Genomic DNA, 24271 nt, shown 5'->3' on the forward strand with positions numbered 1-24271 from the left:
TAAAGAAGTCAATCAGAGACCTTTGTTCTAGTGTATCCCTGTACCAGGTATACTTATGGACTTCTCGGTGCTGGAAGAAGGTATTCATTATGGAGAAGCTGTTAGTACAGCAGAATTCCAATAATTTCAACCCATTAGCGTTAAGGTCAGAGGCACCGTTCCTCCCAACCCCATCGCTCCATGTCTGGTCATCTGTTCCAACATGTGCATTGAAGTCGCCCATTAGCAGGACTGATTCCATGTCTGCCACCCTTTCAAAAGCAGCATCCACTTCCGCTAAGAAGGCAGAGTATTCTGACTCCGATTAGGTGCGTAGGCTTGCACCACAGCCAAATCATGGTTTTTCATCTGAAGCCTTAACACACATACCCGTTCCCCCAATGAAATCCACTCAGCAACACAGTCCGACAGCTGGGGGCTTGTGAGTATCCCCACACCCGCCTGAGCAGATATTGTCGGGCTCACACCAGAGTAGTAGAGCTTCCACCGCTTATCCAGGTCGATAGTTCCAGAGCCTCTTCGCTTGGTCGAAGAAAGCCCGACTAAGTCTAGCCGGTAGCGCTTGGCTTCCTCGACCAGTTCCAATTCCTTCCATGTCAGAGGGAAGATGTTCCAGTTGCCTTAAGCCATAGTCTGGTGTCGTTGCCATTTCCGTCCTTTTGCAGAACCATTTCTTTGCCCTGCCCCTAAACACCTCCCCAAACGGGTAGCGGGCCCATTGATGGAATTTCCTCTAGCAGATTGCTAAGGAGTGGTATCTAAGGGAGACTTTAACATATTTTTCAAACGGGTCCCTCTGCAAACCCGAACGCGTCCCTTGATAACCCGCGCGACGGACATTGCGTATGAACATTTTTGGATGGCCTGATCATGTTACAGTGTTTGATAATATCCTGTTAGCACAAGACGAAATGACACAGCAAAATAGGAAAAATTCCCCTCGAATACCCTAAAGGCATTCGGGGGAAAGAGAAAGAAGAGAAGAAAGAAAGAAGCAAGGGAGGAAGAGGAGGGACCAGTCTACAGATAATACAACAGATGTATATTACATTAAGTAAGGCAGGGTCCAGAATCAGGTACCTCGGGTTTGCCACACCGGTATTCACTAAAGTGAGTCCCTGAGGCTTTATTTGTATTGGATAAAAATAGTTAACGTAATAAGGACAAATAATATAGAAAACCATTTGACCCAGAGATAACCTTTGCCCTATGATGTCACAAAGTAAGATAAAATCACATCAGTATTATATCCACCAGCAGTGCTTTCCAAACTTTTCATGTTGCTGACACACGTTTTAGACAAACATAATTTCGCGGCGCAGTAATTCAGTCTGATGTGCCTCTCATGGGTCACGTGGCCAGATCAGATGTAGTTTAAGTACTGTATATTCTTTTACAATTATATTTTGCATAACTTTTAGGTTTATTTAAAAATCTCTTCCTGTTCATCCGATACGAGTTTCGGATGAACTGCTTTCGATTCACTATTTATAGTAAGTGATTAATCACTTACCCCTTTTAAAACTGATCCATCATTACTATAACAAGCAACTCCCTTTGATATTTGATAAGATGAAATATCATATAACTCCTTTAAAGGTTGCGTGATAATAGTTAGACTGCTCTCTTGTTTTTATTTAAGCAACCAAATAACTTGCCTATTGAGCTTTCTCTGATGCCTTCATTCTCTTGTGACGATGTAGACTGCTTCTTTATAGATTTTGAAAGTTCAATAAAGTATTCTACTTGGCTTTTCTGACAAATGACTTGTTTTGAGGTAAAATGTCGCTTTAGTTTGTTTAGTACCATACTTTCATTTGCGACTATCACCCCACAAACTAAACACTGGGGACAAGGGTGGTTTTCATTACCAGAAAATGTGAACCCCAATTTCATGTAATCTTCATTGTATAAACGAGGCGTCGAAAAGCTTCCTTTACACATCTTCCATATTAATGCAGACCGTTCAACAGTTGATTCTTGCGTAGTTTCCTCTATAATCGATGCATTTTGTTCATCACAAACGTCACCTTCAACTTTTCTTTTATTAATTAGAAACTTATCCATTTTACGGGTGATTCAACACCAATTTCATAACTAGAACTGTGGGAAATTATTGTAAAGATTTATCAGTAACTAAACATAAATTAAAAGCACCGGGGCTTCGTTTATTCACGTTGCAGTTAGAATAAACATCACTAATAACATTTGTATAAATATATAGCGTTTTATAGCGGTGTAAATGAGAAGGGAAGAAACGGAGTTGGAATTATCATCGACAAGGAGCTGAAGGGCGGAGTCTGAGAGGTGTGCCGGAAGAATGATCGGATTATGAGCGTTAAGCTTGAGATGGGGGGAAGTGTGGCTACTATAGGGTGTGGCTACGACCCACAAGTAGGTTCTGATGATGAGGAGAAAGAGACATTCTGGAGAGAACTTGACCAAGTAGTATTGGGAATTCCTGATGGTGAGAGAGAGTGATCGTCGGAGCAGATCTGAACGGGCATGTAGGAAGGCGACGAAGTGGTGAAGAAAGGGTACATGGAGGTTAGAGTAGTGGTGAAAGAAATGAAGAAGGTAAAAAAATCATAGAATATGCTGTGGCCTTCGATCTGGCTATAGCTAACACGAAGTTTAACAAGAGAGTCGGGCATCTGATAACCTATAAGAGCGGGGATAGAATGAGTCAGATTGACGTAGGAAACATCTGAAGGAGGTGAAAAACTGTAAAGTGATTAATGGAGAAAGTGTAGCAGCACAGCACAGGTTGGTTGTGGTAAACTGTGATATAAAAGGGGAAAAGAAGAATAGACGGAAGTGGTGGATACAGAGGAGAATAAAGAAACATCCTCCACTAGTACATCCATGACCAGATGAAAGGGGTAGGGGCTCAGAGCTGACCCTTGGTGTAGCCCTACGACAATGGGGAACCCTTCTGTTATTCCGACACTAGACCTGACCTGAGTTTCTGTTCCCTCATACATCTCCTTCACCAACCTCACGTACTTCTCCGACACCCACTTTTTCCTCATACACCTCCATACCTCCTGCCTGGCCACTCTGTTGTATGCCTTTTCCAGGTCTATAAACACCATGTGCAGATCCACTTGCATCTCTCTATATTTCTCCATCAATCGCCTTAGCGCAAATATCGCATCCGTTGTCCCTCTTCCTGGCAAATCCAAACTGCTCCTCACCAATTTTCTTTTCCTGCCGTATCCTTCCTTTAGTTACTCTTTCCCATATCTTCAATGTGTGTGACATCAGCTTGATCCCTCTATAGTTGCCACAGCCTTGAACATCTCCTCTTCCTTTGTAGATTGGGACGAGAATACTTTTCCTCCATTTCTCTGGTATCTTTTCCTGTTGGGCTATTTTACACATCAGATCCCATAACATATCCACGCCCTCACTGCCCAAACTTTTTCACACTTCCCCACGTATCTGGTCTGCCCCCACAGCCTTTCCATTCTTCATTTTTCTCAGTACCCAAACCACTTCCTCTCCACTTATGTCTTGCACCGTCTCTCATTTGCCTCTCCATCCTCGCACATCTCTCTTGGATTCTCCTCATTTAGTAGTTTTCGGAAATATTCTTTCCATCTTCCTCTGATTTTGTCCTTATCTTGTAATACTACTCCTGAGGCATCCTTTATCTGCTTGACTGATATATGGGTGAATGAGGATGATATTCCTAGAACAATGAAGACGGAGAGAGAGAGAGAGAGAGAGATAGATACGTAGTCTTTCATGAAGATAAACAAGGCGAAAATACAGTAAAAGTGCATTAGATGAGAATCAAAAAGATGTGTCAAGGATGGAGATGCAAGGTTAGAAATTACTGACAGTAGTTTTAAAGCAGTATGGTGTGAAGTGGAGGTGGACAGGATGAAATGTTCAGTGGAGTGTTTTTGTATACACCTGGTAATGTGGAAAGCATCGAGAAGAAAATGTTACGCAAACTGGTGTGGCCAATAAGAAACGGAGGATCGTTATGTGCGATTTCAAATATGGTAATGTAGACTCCAATGAAGAGACAGCATCAAGAACCAAAGACAATGATATTGTTGACTTTTGAAGAGATTTGAAGAGGCAGAAAGTGAAAATCGTCAGTATTTTACCTCGATATGATCAAAATGAATTTTTGGATACCTGAATTGAGTTTGAGGGAAGATTGGATTTCTATAAGAGGGATGGCCTACACGTGAATGCGATTGGTATCAGGAGTCTTGAAATAATAATAACTGATATGAGACCTAACACAGATAATCAGGGAAACTGAATTATAAAGGGGGGGTGAGAATTTGTGTATAAGAGAGACGATGATATTTTACTGTGTAAACCCACATAGTGGCCAAGGTGGATGAAATAGACAGCCCACCCCAGTATTTTTCATGGATAAAAACTTCATCAGCATTCCATCTCTTATCAAGTATTTACCCTCCTCCATCGTTAATTAATCGCTTAACGGCATGCGAATATAACCCCAGTAAAACTGAGAATACAGTAGTTAATTATTTTAGAAAATGGGAACATGAAAGAAAAAACAAAAGTGTGTGTGTGTGTTTATTTGATGGGGGTGAGGGGATACCAGTGATATCCAGTAATTAATTATTGTAGAAAATGTGAACATGAAAGATAAAAAATGGTGTGTGTGTGTGTGTGTGTGTGTGTGTGTGTGTGTGTGTGTGTGTGTGTGTGTGTGTGTGTGTGTGTGTGTGTGTGTGTGTGTGTGTGTGTGTGTGTGTGTGTGTGTGTGTGTGTGTGTGTGTGTGTGTGTGTGTGTGTGTGATCGGAATAGCAGTAATACCCAGTAGTTAATTATTTTAGAAAATGTCTACTGCAATCCATTGACAAATATTTTCCCATAGTTCCACACTCGGACCAATGACCCCAACACTTGATGATATATCCTCCCAGAATTGCAATCTCTAGTCATTAACCATGATACGATATGCGAATAATTACTCTGAATGCCATACGCGAGCCCAAAGACACAACGTGATGTCACTGAGAGATGTGTTCCCCAGAGAAATTCCAAGGATTCCATTCTCTATCTTATCTCGAACCATCATCCACAATTCTACATGCGAACCTTTACCCAGAATTCCATACGAGAACAATTATCCAGAAATCCATGCGCGAACAATTACCTAGAATTCATACGCAAACAATTACCCAGAATTTCATATGCGAACCAAAACACAGATGTAACGTTACTGACGTTAACATTATGAGTTAACGTAACGTTAACGCAACCTTACCCCAGGGAAATTCGAAACATTCCATACTCCTCACGTCATGAATCCTTATCTCTAACTATTACCCACAATTCCATACTAAACCAATTACCCATAAGCCACCACTGAAAACAAACAAAAACAAGACACTCGCACAAATCTGACACCCACGAAACACAGGAAGTCACACCTCCCGCTACTATAACTTCCTTTTCCACTTCAACTGAATGATGTCACTTATTTACACCTAACAAATGACGTCACTTATTTACATATGAAAATGACGTAACTATAGGTGATAACAACACACACCGATAGCAGTTGTGTCAATCCCCCCATTTACTGTACCCCTATTTGGTTTAAAGTGTCCCACCAATCAAGGCACGAATCCTTATCTTATCTTGATCTGCTTCATACTGTCCGACCAATGATGCCACGGTTCCTGAGTCAGTCCCCCAACGTTTACCCTCCCCTTATTTGGGTTCAGAGTGTCCAACAGACGTCATGAGCATGGGATGTTTGGAATTTCCCTGAGGGAACAGCTGGCAGTGACGTCATCACAATCAAATTCCTGCCATGTACCCTCAAGGGTACATGGCAGGAATTTGATTTAATTTCATATAGTAATAGATATGATAGTACTACATGAAACATTTACATCATGGCTAACTTCCTATCTACAATTTTCCTCCAGATCAGTCTGTTACTTGTCAAGACTCCAACATTTTCAGATCTTATATTTCTATCGTCTAAGGCACTTTGTACCGTATCAATCCACCTATATCTTGGTCTTCCTCTTGGTCGGTTTCCTGCCAACCTGATAGAGAACACTCGTTTGGCTAATCTTTCCTCGCCCATTCTGTTTAAGTGACCATACCACCTGAGATTAGCTCTGCTAACGAATTCCTGGATGCTGACAATGTCAAGTTCTTTCCTAATATCCTCCTTTTTAATATGATATTGCCATTGATGCCATCTGTTCACGCCTAATCTTTCTCAGGACTCATATCTGCCGTCTCTAGTCTTTGGTCAAGTCTTTTACTTCTGACCCAGCTTTCAGATCCATAAGTTAAGACTGGTTTGAACACTGTCTTGTACACAGCTAATTTAGTGTTCCGACTAATTTCTCTCTTATTCCATATGAGTGTATTCAATTGACTTCCTACTATATCAGCTTTGTTGATTCTGTTGTCTATTTCCATATTTAATTTACCATCTTCACTAAAAAACGTGCCTAAGTAGCTCAAATATTTTAATTGTTGTACAGGTTCTCAGTTCACAACGCAGTTGACATTTTTATTGTCCTTGTCTTTTTATTGCTGACCTTCATACCATATCTATTACAACAGTATATCATGTCTTCATTATTTTTTTTTTTCAATTGCAGGGTGAGGTTTCCTATTAAAATGCTTTTCATCTTAAAGAATTGGGCTTTTCATTGTTTGTTTATTCTTGACCTTATAAGTTCTCTTTCTCTGCCATCTTCTGTTATTAAACTTCCTAAGTAAGTAAAACATTATACTTGTTTTATTTGTTTCCCGTTGATGTCTATATGCTTTTTATTAATAGGTTTTTGCCTGTAACAAGGATCTGAGTTTTTTCTGTGTTGATTTTCATTTTATATTTTTCAAGGTTTTTATTTAATAATTCTAATATTGTTTTTAATGTTCTTCTGTTTTCTGTTACAAGGGGTATGTCATCAGCAAATCTCAAACACAAGACTTGCTCACCATTTATCTTTATGCCGCCGTTCATCTCATCTTTGGTATACTGAATGGAATTTTCAATATATAAATTAAATAAGAGTGGTGAAGTATACATCCTTGTCTTACTCCACTCCTTATATTTATTATTTTCTCCTTATCATTGATTTAATCTCTCCATATTGGTTTCTAGATATTTGAGAAGTTAATTTTCTATCCGGATGGAAACGGTAAGTCAAAGGAAATGATTGACTTGGTTGGTATCAATGATTTTAGAGGCGAGAAGTATTCTATGAGGGAGGATGTAAATGAGTTGTTAGACGAGACAAATCTGAAGAGATAGCAGTTGAAGATGTAAGTCTCCTACCAAACTATGATATGAAAAAGGAATGATGTAGAATTTGTGAATCTGTTGTTTCTATTTGACGGAAAGTTAGGATTTGTACAATGCAGACGGACTGTATCTAAATGGTTTTGGTGTTAGATGTTTGCAGAGAGCTTCGTTCAGCGAGCATGGCGACGGGCAAACTAAACCATGAAGCGAGTGATTGTGAGAATGACCAAGTGAGGAATCTAGTCTCTCAAGCAAAAATATTGAATAGGATAATCAATTCAAAAAGCAAAAGTGGGTAGGGGAATAAAGGGATGTTGCCGTTTCTATATACTAATGCCAGAAGTATCGGAAAGAAGAGGGAGGACTTTTTGGCATTGGTTCGTGCAACCTCACCAAAAGAGGCATTAGTGAGACTTGGCTAACAGCAGACGATGTACTTACAGGGACTGAATGTGAAGGGTTCAGTATTTTCAGGGAAGATAGGATGGAGGAGGAGTACTGCTGATGTTTGCAGATGAATTACAACCAAAACAAATGTGGGACAGGCAGGAGAGCCAAGGAATTCCACAGATGATCTTGAAGACTTGTGTCGCAAAATTAGTACAATGCGTACAGGTCGAGTGATTATTATGGGTGACCTCAACCGTGGAGATATAGAGAAAAACAGGAAGGAAATAAGAGCACATGGCAGGAAGGAAATAGGATTTTTACACGTGCTTAGATATAATTACTTAAGGCAGCATGTGTTGGAGTGTACTAGGGGTGGGAGAGTACTGGGCCTGGTAATAGGATCAGAAAAGCTGGATATAACTAAGATGAAAATAGCCATGCTGTCTCCACTTATGAGATTGTAAAACATGAGGAATATTCTATCAAGAAAGGGTATTTGTGTAACTACAACGAAGGTGATGCAATTATGATATGCTTTGGAAGAAGCTTAAATCTCTACAGAAAGCAGTATTGAATTGTATACCTAGGGTAAGATGGGTTAAACACATACCAGTTAGATGGATGAGTAATATCATTAATCATGAGCTGCAGAAGACGAAAATGCTGTGGACGGTGTATAAAGGGAAAGATGACCAGAAAACCCGTGAACATTACCTGGCTCAGTTAAGAAAGGTGACAATGAAGGCAAAATCTGAATATGAGAATTAGTAGAGCAGGCCAAAGGAAATCCCAAAGAGTTCTTTCATTATGTGGCAAGTAAGAGGAAGAATGATTAAGGAAGATTAACCTTACTGAGTGATGATGATCACGAGAAGATAGAAGCAGGTAAAATAGTAGATTTACTGAGTAACCACTTTGCAAGCATATATCTTCCTGGTGAAGTTGTAAACACTAATGCGCGAACAAAGGTGGATGAACTGGAGGTTCTTAGGGTATTGCAGCATCTCAATGCAAATACAGCTGTAGGATTAGATGCGATATCAGCTAGTGTTTGGCGAGAGTGTGCAAGGGGAACTGGCAATGCCTTTGACTAAGCTGTTTAATTTAAGTCTCAGCTATGGTAGAGCTCCAAGGGAGTCGAAGGAGGGCAAAATTATTCCTTTGCATAAGGGAGGTTCTAAGACTACAGTAGTAAATTATAGACCAATCAGTATCTCAGGCGTGGTAGTAAAAAAAGAGAACTCAAGAATGAGTAGATGAAAATATGATACTGTATGAGGTTTAACATGGTTTTGTGAAAGGTCGATCATACCGTAGTAATTACTACCTTTTGATAATAGAGTAACAGCTGAGTTGGATAAAGGAAATGGCTACACGATGATTTTGCAAATGCATTTGGCAGAATACCACATGGAACGCTGTCACACAAATTAGAAGAAACAAGGATGGATATGACACTGGTTAAGTGGATAACAGGGTGGCTTCTGGAGAGTTATCCAACGGTGGTGTGTGGAGCGGCAGAATCGACGCTAAAGCTGGTGTCTAGTGGTGTGCCACAAGGTTTCAGTGCTGGGACCATTGCTGTTTAATTTATACATAAATGATATAGGAAATAACCTGGAAGGAAATATTCAGTTGTTTGGTGATGATGCGAAATTAGGTAGAGCAATAGTTAATCAAGGCGATGTAGAGAGTTTGCAGGAAGATTTAAATAGGCTGTCAGTATGGGCAAAAGTTAAAGGGTATCAGTTTAATGTCGAGAAATATAAAGTTATGCACTTTGAGATAAATAGATTACAAGCCGTTTATCACATTGATGACACTGTACTCCAGGAAATAGACGAAGCTGGTGATTAGAGGTGGTGGTAGACAGAGAGTTAAAGTTTAGAGGACATACTGCTAAGGTTGCTAAATTAGCACATAAGATTACTTGGATAGTGAAGAACACATTAACAAGTAGAGATAAGTGGTTGTAATTCCTCTTTATAAGGCTATGATATGCCCACATTTTTTTGGATAACTTGTCCTTGAGTAATGTTAGGACTTCATCTGTTGAGACATTAGTGAACAAAGAAGATATGTCCAAGCTAGCCATGATGTCATTTTCATCAACTGTAATATCCTTGATGTATGTAACAAATTCTTGATAAAGGATGTTGAATTTCCTGAAAAACGTCTTAGGTATTTGGCAAGATATTTTGAAAGATTGTACGTTGGCGAGTCGATACCTTCTAAAATTGGGCGTATTGGGGTGTTCTCTTTATGGATTTTAGCCTTGCTTACACATTGCATCAGGTCCGGTTACTTCAAATTTCAAGATAATATTTACAAACAAAATCATGGACTGGCTATGGGTAATCATTTATCTCCAGTTCTCGCAAATATTTACTTAGAGGATTTTGAAACCAAGGCTATCTCTTCCTTTATTTTAACACCTAAAGTTTGGAAACGTTATGTGGATGATGTGTTCATTGTTTGGAGCCATGGACATGAATCCCTTATGGTTTTCCTCGAACATCTCAATAGCCACATCTTAATACATCAAAGTATTAAGTTTACTGCCGAGCTTGAAACGGATAATTCCTTGCCTTTTCTTGATGTCAAACTGACTCTCTCTTCTGGTAAACTCAAAATATCGATATATAGAAAGCCCACACCAACAGATATCTGCACAGTCAGTCCCATCATTTCCCTCCTCATAAGCTTGAAATAATTTCCACCTTGGGACATAGAGCCCGTTGTCTTCTTGATGACCCAAACGAACTTCTTACAGAAATAAACCATCTGAAAACTTCTTTCGAAGTTAATGGATATTCCAAGAAAATCATTGACAAATTCCTTCTTAATCCTCCTAGACATCACTCAGAAGAAACAAATAGATTCAAAGGCAATATATCTATTCCTTACATAAGTACTGTTTCACATAAATTAGCAAAAGTTCTAAGAAAATACAATATCAGAACTTTGTTCACTCCACTTCCAAAGATCCGTTCCTTAATTAGCCACCCAAAACCTTGTCATCATCAATTCAAATACCCTGGTGTATATAAAATATTGTGTGATTGTAATATTCCTTACTTTGGGCAGACAGACAAATCTATCGAATTGCGTATGGAAGAACACATGATGGACATTACTTACAAGAGAGAGCGAGCCAGTGCCTTATCAAGTCATATCCTTTTCTCAGCTAATCCTAATGGTGATAACCAAAGTCACAAAGTCTGCTGGGAAAAATCTACTAACATCTTCCGTTACAGTGACGAACTAGAGAGAAAAATTGTGGAATCTACAGAAATCATCTTCGATCCTGTTCATGTAAATAACAACTTGAGCTACAACCTCCCAGATAGTCATTCAGCTGTAATCATGTACTGGCGTTCACGTGATGCTGCAAGCACGCACTCTCCCAACAATGCAACAAACGTAAGAACAGCTTCAACTACAACTACAACGTTTACATGCTAATTATGTATAGAGACTGTCTATGTTGTTCATAGTCTTTTAACCCTCAATGTTTAGTGTTTTTTTCTTCTTTTATAATGTCACCTGAAGAAGGCTGTTACAGGCCGAAACTAGTAGTGTTTGTATATTAAAACCTTTTTTACTTAAATCTTGGTTCTAGTCATTCAAATCTTTTTAAAAACTATGTATGTTAACTGAGTCCATGATCATCCTATTATATATATATATATATATATATAAAATATATATACGTGTTTTTTATACTTGTTCTGTTATTACAATTTTAAGTCTCTGTAATTTTTTATATACTTCTTTGATTGTGATACCTGAGGATGTTGTTGTAATCAACGAAACTAGTAAACTAGTAGTATCTTTTTAAATATATCTTGTCATCTTTTATCTCTCGCTAACAGTCATTGAAGCTTTTTTATAATATTTCAACCGAGTAAAAATGAATTCTGAAAAAAAAAATATGCGTGCGTGCGTGCGTGCGTGCGTGCGTGTGTGTGTGTGTGTGTGTGTGTGTGTGTGTGTGTGTGTGTGTGTGTGTGTGTGTGTGTGTGTGTGTGTGTGTGTGTGTTAAAGATGTGTGTATATATATATATATATATATATATCAGGTGGCCATAAGTAGTAGGGGTGGTACTTCTGACCAGATCAAGATCAAGATAAGATAAGCAATCTGTGTGAGTGGTTGTTCATCTGATTACATCATTGTGTGTGTGAAGTCAGGAGTTTGGAATGTTTGGAAATTCCCTGGGGGCATATGTGTCAGTGACGTCATTTCTCGTATTTTGGTTTGCGTATGGAATTATGGGTGATGGTAGAGATGAGGTGTGTGTGTGTGTTGTCATCAGATGTAGATAACTGACATCATTTGTTAGTTGTAAATAAGTAACATAATTTGTTAGTAGTAAATAAGTGACATTATTTTTTTGAATGGAAAAGAAAGATATATTAATGGATAAGGATTCGCGTCATGATTGGTGGGACACTATGAACAAAATAGGGGTAGGGTGACTGGGGAAGGCAACGTCCGTGTCGAGGATGTGTGTTGTTAAGAGTTATAGATAAGTAAAAGGTTTTCATATAGCATTATGGGTCATTGTTAGTGATGAGACAGAATTTGGAATGTTTGGAATTTCTCTCGTGGGGCCCCTTCTGTCAGGCACATTACCTAGTGTGTTTGGATCGCAAAACGCATTGTGGGTTAGTAGTAGGGTATCCACTAGTGACAAGATCAAGATCAAGATAAGAGAAGGAATCGTGACGTCATTGGTTGATAAGAAGGTGACATCATTTTGGGTGTGACATCATGAGATTGGAATGTTAGGAATTTCCCTGGGGGTATATGTGTGTGTGACATCACATTGTTTGTTTTGTTCGCATATGGAATTATGGGTGATGGTAGAGATAAGGATTCGTGTTGTGATTGGTGGTGCACTACTAACAAGATGAAGATCAAGACAAGATAAGGAATCGTGATGTGAATGTTTGTTGTTATCAGATGTAGATAAGTGATGGTATTGTTTTGAATGGAAAGGAAGATATATTAGAGAAAAGGATTCATGTCATGTTTGGTGGTGTACATATGACAAGATCATCATCAAGATAAGATAAGGAATCATGACGTGAATGCTTGTTGTTATCAGATGTAGATAAGTGACATCATTTGTAAATAAGTGACATTATTGTTTTGAATGGAAAGGAAGATATATTAGAGATAAGGATTCGTGTCATGATTGGTGGGACACTAGTGACAAGATCAAGATAAGGAATTGTGACATGGATGTGTGTTGTTATAGAGTTTGGAATGTTTGGAATTTCGCTGGGCCCTCATCTGTTTGGAACATCACATGTTGTGTTTGGTTCGGTTATAGCATTGAGGGTGGTATTTAGAGATAAGAATCATGACATTCTGTGTTTGGAAATTTCTGGGGAAAATATGTCTTTCTCTGATATCACATGGGATTTTGGTTTGGCTATGGAATTATGGGGTAGGTTTTTGAGATAAGATATCTTGGAATTTATTTACGGTGACACACATCAGTCATTGTTGACATGTTTTGTTTGGTTGTCTATAGATGGGTGTACTAATTTCCAATACATTATGGGGTATTTCTTTCCTGTTAAAGGGTGGGAATACTTAGAGTATAATCGTGATGGCAGGTGTGTTTAGGGTTTTCTGAATAATTTAATTTTATGCTAATGTCACTCAAAGATAGATTTTTTTTCTTCTATTGATGGCTGTACTAATTTTTCAATACATTTGGGGTATTTCTTTCCTGTTAAAGGAGGGAATTCTTAGAGAAAGTCATGATGCTGGGAGTGTTTCGAGCTCTTCTGAATAATTTAATTATATGCTGGTGTCTCTAGGGCATTTTAAAATAAATCAATTAAAATAAACGGTCAGTTAAATGGATTCTGAGAAATTCGAATGATAATTTAAAATTATTTACAGCCTTCCAGAATGGCTCTTCTAAATACGAATGTTCCAAAAAATATTCCAAAATAGTTGAATTTTATATCCTCACCACAACACAACACAAAAACCACAAAGAACAAAATTTCTCTAAATACTGTAACCTGAAATAGTTGAGTACTTCTTTCTTTAGATTTCAGCCTGTAGATGCTATGTTATCATCATGAGAAATGTCCCCCAGCAAGCGGTTTTCATCAAACGGGTCTTTCATGAAGATGACATGAGTCACATCCATAAATTGCGGTATTGTTCAAAAGGTGTCATTTTCTCAAGTTTGTATATTTCTCAAATAGTTACATATGACTAAATGATTAGCATTCACATTATCCCATGATGCATATCCTACAATTATTCATTCTTCTTTCGCATGGGAAATTATTGGTGTAGTAAATTAAAGCTTACATTTAATTTTTAAAATCAATATTGACAATTAATTTTACCTGCGATTCCTTGTGCTCTTAACCTATTTCTCTAACTGAAATTTATTTATTTTTCTTTAGGAATAGTAATTTTAAGTAATGGATATTTGTGACAATCAAGGTTTTGTACTCGCCCTTGCGTTTTCTTTTAGAAATTTCTTTTCCAAGCACAACAAATAAATAGTTATTTCTTCTTATTTCAAATGAATATTAGCTCTGTAATTTATCCTTTGTTAATTTTTATGTTACCTTTTATTTGACTGTAATATTATTAACAAATGGCTCTGTAAAATTGCCATATTCTTACAGTATTGTAACTTTTCAGGTGAAATCTTCTCCACTAAAATTCTCGCTATTAATTTAATACCGGATTATTCCTTTTGCTTCCAAGAGTTGACAGTTTCATGAAATATTTGGGGCTTGCATTAAAAAATAAGACTTTTAATTGCAGCTTTCGTATTGTGTTGTGGTGTTTGGTATCTTGGAAAGTAAAGTAAAATAATGGGTGAGCCACAAAAGTCATTGAAATTTTCTTTCTTCAGGAAAATAGCACAAGACAAAACTCTTCACCTAGCTCTAAAAGGATAGAAACTGATTATTATTTTAGAATACACATACATTGTGATGTATTTATTCAGGACCACTTGGGAAAAATTACATAGGAAGTGGTCTGATATCCTCGGCTACTTGCAAAGAAGAGGTGACTAAGAAATGGACCTCAGTGAGTGTTATATTCTGAAATGCCAAGATGGGGAACTAATACTTGATGATACAGGAGCTGATGGAGGTAAAGTTTTCTATTAGTTGTGAAGATGCTGAGAGATTTTCACCAAAAATGAATGACATTGATAATCATTTACTATTTTTGGAAATTGAATTAACATCTATTCGTATCATGGGGAAAATTATCGCTAATCATTTAAACTCATCAGTGGTAAAATTAGACTTTCAAGATTTTATCCCATTCGATAAAGATTCTTTATTTTGGGACATTTATGAACATTTTAAAAAACTGTGTGTGATTATTTCTTGACAAAAGAATACACAGAATGTTTAGGGAGTCATGGTGTCATTTCCAGACTGACACAATAACAAATGTATGGAAGTGTTGTTACCATGTTATCCAATTTAAAAATTCTTTTGCATGACCAACTATTTTGATCTAATATAACCAAGAAACAGTGAGTAACAAAAATTTTATTCATCGAACTCTTGGAAAATGTTAAGAGTCTAAGCTAAATCTTATGAAATAATTTTAGGCAATTACATGTTTTGAATATTTCTCAGTGATTATACTTCTAAATAGTATTTCAGCAAAATAAAATATGCAATTTTAAACGTAAATGTACAACATGTGTGCTTTTGTTGCTATGTTTTAACACAGTGAATGTTTTACTCAGTTATTCTGATAGACCTTGGTATTTAAATCCACAACTTTATATCTTAATGCAATTCTGTTTAATTATTTTAAAAAAATTCACAAAATGTTTGTACTCTCCAGATAACACATATACAAATTTTTCCTTTCCCCACACAAAGTAAGATAAAACACACCAACAGTATATCCAGCAGCATGTGAAAAGATGTCATTGAGTCATGTGCGCAAAAGGTTCATTTTTGAAGTAACGGTCAGGGCAGGGCATGGTAAGTGTAAACTCTACTATAAGAAAATACCATAGAGTCCAGTGACTTAAGGTAATTGTTCATCCACTGCAGGTGTTTTTGTTAGGTAATGTAAAAATAATGAGTGACCCACAAATTCTTTGACAGTTTCTCTGTGAAAAGTTTTCATTGTTAAGAATTTTGTAAACGAATGTTACCATAAAATATATTATCAGAGCTAATAATCAGTGAAATAATAATAATAATAATAATAATAATAATAATAATAATAATAATAATAATAATAATAATAATAATAATAATAATAATAAATAACTATTTATTTGCAGTGCCATATGAAGTAATCTAAGAAGAAGAACAATGAAGTAAAACGATTATGAAAAATCGACAGTGGGTGAAAAATATCAACTTTCAGTAATCATTAGGATAATTGATTCCCAATTTCCTTTGAATAAGTGTTCACATTTATTTCCTAAAGAAATCTGTGTTTCTGATGTAATTATTGTAAGATATGCTTTGAAAAAATGACCTTGTAGTTGGAAAGAATTACCTGAAAGAGTTTAAAAACAGCATTCTTGGTTAATAAAATATAACCATCAGCTGAAGTGGGAAATTGGTTCACTATCTCTGGACAAACTAAGAAATTGGATGATAGAATCAACATGAAAATATCAAATATTACTCAGCAAAGGAAGAGAAAAATCAAAAATATTAATGAGGTTAATAGAGAGGGCTGTTCTTGATTTAAATGAAATTGGATGCACAAAACGTGAAAACATAACGTGTTCTTTTAAATGCTTTTGGAAACATAATGAAAGATTCTGTGCTTTTAATAATTCTCAGAAGTATATGTATTGGTTTCAAAAAAATAAATATGCCACCCTTAATTTTACTACAGTAATAAATTCCCAACGATCACGAAATGAAAAATTAACATTCAGATGAGAGTCATAAACAATTGTCAAAAACCACATGATGGCAATTCCACAAGCATGGGAAGAACCTTTGATTTATTTTCATATTTATTTATTTTCTGAATTGTTAGATTCAATAAATACAATTTATAGATAATATTTTATTCAAATAAAATGTGTAAATTTAAATGAACAATTGGGTGTCGCGATGTGTTATACAAATTTAAGAAGGAGGATAACCTTTTTTTTCTTGTGAAATTTCATGCCACAAAGTAACCAGAGACTTTTTTGATTCATTGAATTAAAAGTCTTATTTGTTCATGCAAGCCCTGAAATATTTCAAGAAACTGTCAAATCTTGGAACCAAAAGGAATAATCGGGTATTATATTAATAGCGAGAATTTTAGTGGAGAAGATTTCACCTGAAAAGTTACAATACTGTAAGAATTTGGCTATTTTACAGAGCCATTTGTTAATAATATTACAGTCAAATAAAAGGTAACATAGAAATTAACAGAGTATATATTACAGAGCTAATATTCATTTGAAATAATAAGAAATAACTATTTATTTGTTGTGCTGGAAAAAGAAATTTCTAAAAGAAAACACAAGATCGAGTTCAAAACCTTGATTGTCGCAAATATCCATTACTTAAAATTACTAATGCTAAAGAAAAAGATAAAATAAATTTCAGTTAGAGAAATAGGTTAAGAGCACAAGGAATCGCAGGTAAAATTTATAGTCAATATTGGTTTTTAGAATTAAATGTAAGCATTAATTTACTACACCAATAATTTCATATGGGAACAAAGAATGAATAATTTTAGCTATGTGTCATCACAATCATGTGAATGCTAATCACTTAGTCATATGTAAGTATTTGAAAAACATCCAAACTTGGGAAAATGACACCTTTAGAACAATACCGCAATTTATGGATGTGACTCATGTCATCTTCATGAAAGACCCCTTTGAAGAAAATTGCTCATTGAGGGATATTTCTCATGATGATAACATAGCTTCTATGGGCTGAAATCTAAAGGAAGAGGTTCTCAACAATTTCAGCTTACAGTATTTACATAAATACTGTAAGCTGTGGTTTTTTTGTTTGTCTTGTGGTATGGATATAAAATTCAACTATTTTGGAATTTTTTTTGGAATATTCATATTTAGAAGAGCCGTTCTGGAAAGCTGTAATTTTAAATAATCACAAGAATTTCTAGAATAAACACAAAAGGATTTGTAATCCATTTAGCTTACCGTTTATTTTAATTTATTTATTTTAAAATGCAGTAGAGACACCAGTATATAATTAAAGTATTCAGAAAAGCTCGAAACACTCCCGCCGTTACGACTTTCTCTAAGAATTCCCCCTTTTAACAGGAAAGAAATACCCAATAATGTATTGAAAATTACTACACCCATCTATAGACAAGCAAACAAAACATGTTGACAATGACTGATGTGTATCACCCTCGGAAAATTCCAAGATATTTTATCTTAAAAACATCACCCACAATTCCATAGCCAAACCAAAACCCCATGTGATATCACAGAGAAACATATGTTCCCCAGAAATTTCAAAACACATAATGTCACAATTCTTATCTCTAAATACACCTGCAATGCTTTAACTGAACCAAACACAACACATGATGTCCCTGACAGACGTTGGCCCCAACGAAATTCCAAACTTCCAAACATTCCAAACTCTATAACAACACACATCCACATCACGATTCCTAATCTTATCTTGATCTTATCACTAGTGTCCCACCAATCATGATATGATTCCTTATTCACTAATATATTTTCCTGTTCCATTCAAAACAATAACGTCACTTATTTACAACTAACAAATGATGTCATTTATTTACACAGAACAAATGATGTCATTTATTTACACAGAACAAATGATGTCACTTATCTACATCTGATAACAACAAACATTCACGTCACGATTCCTTATCTTATCTTGATCTGGATCTTGTCACTAGTGTCCCAGCAATCACGACATGAATCCTAATCTCTAATATATCTTCCTTTGCATTTAAAACAATAAAGTCACTTATTTACAAATGACGTCACTTATCTACATCTGATAACAACAAACATTCATGTCACGATTCCTTATCTTATCTTGATCTTCATCTTGTCACTAGTGCACCACCAATCACAGCATGAATCCTTATCTCTACCATTATCCATAATTCTATATGTGAACAAAGCAAACAACGTGACGTCACACACACATATGCCCCCAGGGAAATTCCTAACAATCCAATATCATGACGGCATGCCCCAATGACGTCATCTTCTTATCAACCAATGGCGTCACGATTCCTTATCTTATCTTGATCTTGATCTTGTCACTAGTGGCTACCCTACTACTTCGGTGATTTTAGAGATAAGGAATTGTGACGTTATGTGTTTCTAAATTTCTTCGGAAGATATGTCTCTGTGACATCACGTGGTGTTTTGGTTTGCCTGTGGAATAGTGGGCAATGTTTAAAGATAAGGTATCTTGGCATATTCCCAGGGTGAGTGACACACATTGTCATTGTCATCAACTTTTGTCTTTGGTTGTCTGTAGAAAGCTGTACTAATTTTCGAACACATTTTGGGGTATTTCTTTCCTAGTAAACGTTTGGAATTCTCAGTGTAAAGTCGTGATGCCAACAACATTTTGTCTTTTCAGAAAAATTTAATAATATGCTGGTGTCCCCTGAAACACAATTTATTTTTCTCATATACATAACTCATATACATTACACAATGCTTGACTATTGGTATTTTTTAGTTTACAGTAAAGAGAAAAACAAACAGCATTTAACAAAAAAATTAAAATAAACGGACACCTAAATGGATTACAAGACCTTTTGTATGTAGTCTAGAAATTCTAATGATAATTTAAATTACTTACGGTCTTTCCAGAATGCCTCTTCTTAATACGAATAGATATTCCAAAATAGTTGAATATAAATCCACAGCACAACACACACACACACACACACACACACACAAGACACAAAACACATGTTGAAAGAAACCTATTCTATTCCTAATTTATTCGATTATTTCTTCCTTGTAGATTATGTCCATTTGGTCCTCGTCAGTAATTCATTTGCACGTTGCCTCAGGTCTGTCCAAATGACATCATAGAGTTGAGGGTACATCCAATTTCCTGTTTTTGGAATTCTGGTAGATTTGTATTTCCTCTATTTTACTTTTAAATTCAGTTCCCAAGATATTCTAACAGAATAACTGAGTTAAATTAATAAATAAATAAATACATTTTATGTGAATTTATTTTCCCACACTGTAGATATGTCTCATATCTGGTCGCAAAGTTGTTCTACCTAGGTGAGAAATCGTGTGTTTAGGTTGGAACTCTTCATTCCTGTGGGAAATTGTTACTGTAGTATAATTAATTCTTACCTTTTTTTTTAAGCTAATACATATAATTCTAATCAGAATAACCGAGCAAAAAAGAAATAAATAAATAACTGATTGTCCTTCTCTGACTATTAATTTTACCTTCGATTCCTTGTGCTCTTAACCTATTTCTGTAACAGACATTTGTTTCATTTATTTCTTTTTCTTTGACGTTAGCAAGTTAAGTAACGGATATTAGACAAAACGAGGTTTTGAACTCTCTATTAGCGTTTTCTTTTAGAAACATTTTTTGCCAGCACAACAAATAAATAGTTATTTCTTATTATTTCGAATGAATATTAGCTGAATGGTATTCCGTACTTTGTAATTACATTAACTTCCATGTTACCAATTTCCAATCATTTATAACTTTGGATTATATGATATGTTTATGTGAGCATACAATTCCACATCTATCATCCCTTTTGATGTTTTGCTCGGTGTTTTCTCATGATGACATCAATATGCTATTAGAGATTATCAGTTCAGAGTAGGTGAATGAAATGTTTACAGATAACTCAAACTATGTCAATAGGTAGTATTAGACAATTTCCTAATCACCAAATGCTAACAGTGCTATGTAAAGTATGATGATCAAATACACTAGTGTGTTGGAGACATCTGCAGATATTGTCACTATTTAATTCATTTTTACTTTTTTCATTTCCAAAGACACAATTACATTATTAGCTATCACATCTGTGTTTGTTTTTGTACACCAAACGTTTTTTAAGAGATTGGGAAACCTGATGGATTTACCTATCTACACTCTCTATGTAAAATAACCAAATTCTAAGAGTCGTATTTTAAGTAGGACTGTTTTTTATAGTCTGGTGACAGAAATTAAGAGATTATACTTAACCAGCGTCTGTAAGTAAGGTTACCATGTTTCTTGAAAACAATATGAAACCAACTATCAAAATATAAAGAAAGAAAGTAAGAACGACAAATTCTAAAGAAAACAAAAATTACCTTCAAATAAATATTTATGATCACAGCAAGCAAGAAATTCATCGGCTTTTCAAAGTTTTGAAATTCATAACCATATTGTTTTCATCGTTTGCAATCATCAAAATCAAGAACAGGTCTGACTATTAAGTCATAATGCTTTTGATTTTTCGCTTCCGATAGGAAGCAATATTTGATATTTGCTTGTTGATTCACTTGTTATCTGGCCACTACGATACCTTTTTATTTTCTACTGCAATCCTTTTAAGAGTTTTAGTAACATGATGGGCTAAAATATCTGCTATCTCTCTCTCTCTCTCTGTAAAATAACCAAATTCTAACACTCGCACTGTTAGTATTTGGTATGACTGTTTATTTCTTCTCTGGAGAAGGTATCTACAGATATAGTAACAAAATTGTCACTTTTTAGTTCATTTGTACTTTATTCACAAAACTACAATTCTGCTATTTACTATGACCTCTGTTTTTAATTTCCCTACACTGAAATAGTACGGATGGTAATGTTGTGAAATAAGTTTCGACTCGCAGTCACTTGATTTTAAAGTTTTATCATGTACAGATGTGTGAAAAGAAAAGAAAATCTACCTTCTCTTTATTTTGAAAACAGCATAAAAGTTTTCTGTCTATTTCTTCTTGTTACCTTGTATGAACATTAATTTATCCTTTCTTCTTAATCCAAAAAAATTGTATTTGTGTTATCTGGCCACTGATAGACCACTGTCACCCTCTCGCTTATCCTTTCACCTACTCCACCTAATGCTATTTTCCCCCATCCTAACAATTTCGGACATATGAGTAAGAGAACTAGTCAAATGCTCTAACATCAAAAACACTGTTTGAGGATAAAATACTTAACATAATAAGGACATATAATATAGAATACCCTTCAAGCCACAGAGATAAGGTTTGAAGTCATTCTTACTTTCTTTCTTTATTTTTTCTTTCTTTATTTTTTTTTTTTTGAAAGGACAGTTCGAGGTTATATCGTAGTGTGTAGTGTTCATGCAAGCTCCTGATAAGATAAGTATTATTTTCAGTTATCGTTGATAAATTTACTTAATAATGCGTAGTTTTGTTTGCCTTGCGTATCTTAGTGCATCGGTTTGTGTGCTTTTGGTGTGTTATAATTTATAATCCAGTACGAAGGAAAATGGCGGCCAGTAATGATGGTTCGCCATCTTTATCAATGAGCGGTAGTACAAAAGAGATGATTCAGTGTACTAGCTGCGAAATGTACGCTTTGCGGAATGTGGTCGGAGTGTGGTTAGATGATAATAAAGGAGTGAATGTGTGTAGAAAATGTAGGGAGAATGAGGAATTGAAGTGTATTTCGGATCGTGGCTGTGATATTTTTGTCAAACTTCAGAATGAAGAAAATAGGGATATGACAGGAAACAGCGAGGTTGTACATGAGAATTGTGAGAGTGTGAATGTAGAAAGTGTGAATGATAGTATTAATGGTTTTACAGAGAATAAAAAAGATGAGATAGATGCATTGAGTGAGATCGCGTTGTTGAATGGTGTGATACAAAGGGCAAAACAGCAGCTAGGGCATATGAACAAAAGTCGATTGAATGAACCAGCCAATAGTAAAAAGTATGACAGGAAAAATAGACGTATGAGTGTGAACATGAACAAAATGAAGGATAGAGTGCTGTATGGAGACTCGTTAGTACGGGGTGTGTTAGTACAGGATTTGACAAAATCATACCAACCTGGTGCGACCATAAAGGACGTAACTAAGTCTATTACATAGCAAAAGGAAAGTGTGAAAGAAATGATTGTTGTAGCAAGTACGAATGATTTGAAAGGAGATAAAATGGAAATGATAGAAGACCTGAATGAATTGTTTGAGGTAGCAAAAGACAAGAGAGAGAGAGTTAGAATGATTAGTCTTTTGCCACGGTATGACAGTGAAATGTTTAAAAGGAGAGCCATAATTGCGAATGACTTTATGCGTGGGTTATGTATGACGAGTGGTGTGGAATTTGTGGATGTGTGGAGTGAGTTTGATGGGCGAAAGGATCTATATAAGATGGATGGCTTGCATTTGAATTGTTACGGTGTAAGGAGGCCTGAGAAAGTGTTGCTGAATGTAGTGGATGTGCAGATTCAGGGAAACTAGATTTGTTAAGGGGGGGAGTAGATACACAGTCCCTAGGGAGGCAGTTGAATGTAGAAATGAATATAATATGCCCGAGAAAATAAGGACAACAAATCAGAGTGGGATAGTTAATATAAGGCATCAAGGTAGGGTTGGGGCTAATGGGGGTCTTAAATTCATGTACACTAATACTAGGAGTATTAGGAACAAGAAGGAAGAGTTTTTGGCCATGGTTGGCACTTCCAGACCACAGGTTATTGGTGTTAGTGAAACATGGCTGACTGTAGATGATATAGCTAGTGGGATTGAATGTGATGGGTATAGTGTGTTCAGGAAGGACAGAGAGAATAAAATGGGGGGAGGAGTATTGTTGATGATAGCTGATGAGCTGCAGCCAAGGAGAATAGAAGTTGAATTGCAGGATAGAGAAAAGAGCACATTTGAGTCCATTTGGTGTGAGATCGTGGCTAGCAGAACTAAATATACAATTGGGTGCTGCTATAGACCAGGTGATGGAAAAGATGGTGGTGACAGTATGCACAAGCAAATAGAAGAAATGAGTGGAAGGAGGGTGATTATTATGGGAGATTTCAACTATGGTCGCATTGATAGGAGTGAGGAGAGGACACACGGAAGGAAGGAATTGGATTTTATGCGGTTATTAAGGGATAACTATCTGCAACAGCATGTAATGGAAAATACTAGGGGTCAGAGAGTGCTTGACCTAGTAATTACATCTGAGGATTTGGCTGTAACAAATATGACCACATTGCCACCAATTGGTGAGAGTGCTCATAGGGTCTTGTCTTGGGAGGTGGCTAAAGGTGTGGAATTTTCAATTAAGACAGGGTACATGTGGAATTATCGGGCTGGAAAGTATGACAAGCTTAGGAGTTTGATTGGTTCAGTACCATGGCATGTACAACTTCAAGAACTAGACGTTGATAGTGCATGGGAGGTAGTTAACAAGTGCTTGCATGATGCAATGGCTGACTGTATACCTAGAGTCCGAATAATAAATCAAGTAGTCGTTAAATGGATGAATAACACCATTAAGCTTGAGCTACAAAAAAAGAAACAACTATGGAGGGAATTTAAGGAGAAAGGTGACCGGCAGGCACATGAACGGTATAAAGCGCAGGCCAGAAGGGTAACGAGTGTGGTAAGAAAAGCAAAAAAGGATTACGAAAGAACAT

Source organism: Typopeltis vanoorti, chromosome 21, assembly GCF_054136105.1.
Source record: "Typopeltis vanoorti isolate ZY-2024b chromosome 21, IOZ_Tvanoo_1.0, whole genome shotgun sequence".
In the NCBI taxonomy this organism is placed as follows: domain Eukaryota; kingdom Metazoa; phylum Arthropoda; class Arachnida; order Uropygi; family Thelyphonidae; genus Typopeltis; species Typopeltis vanoorti.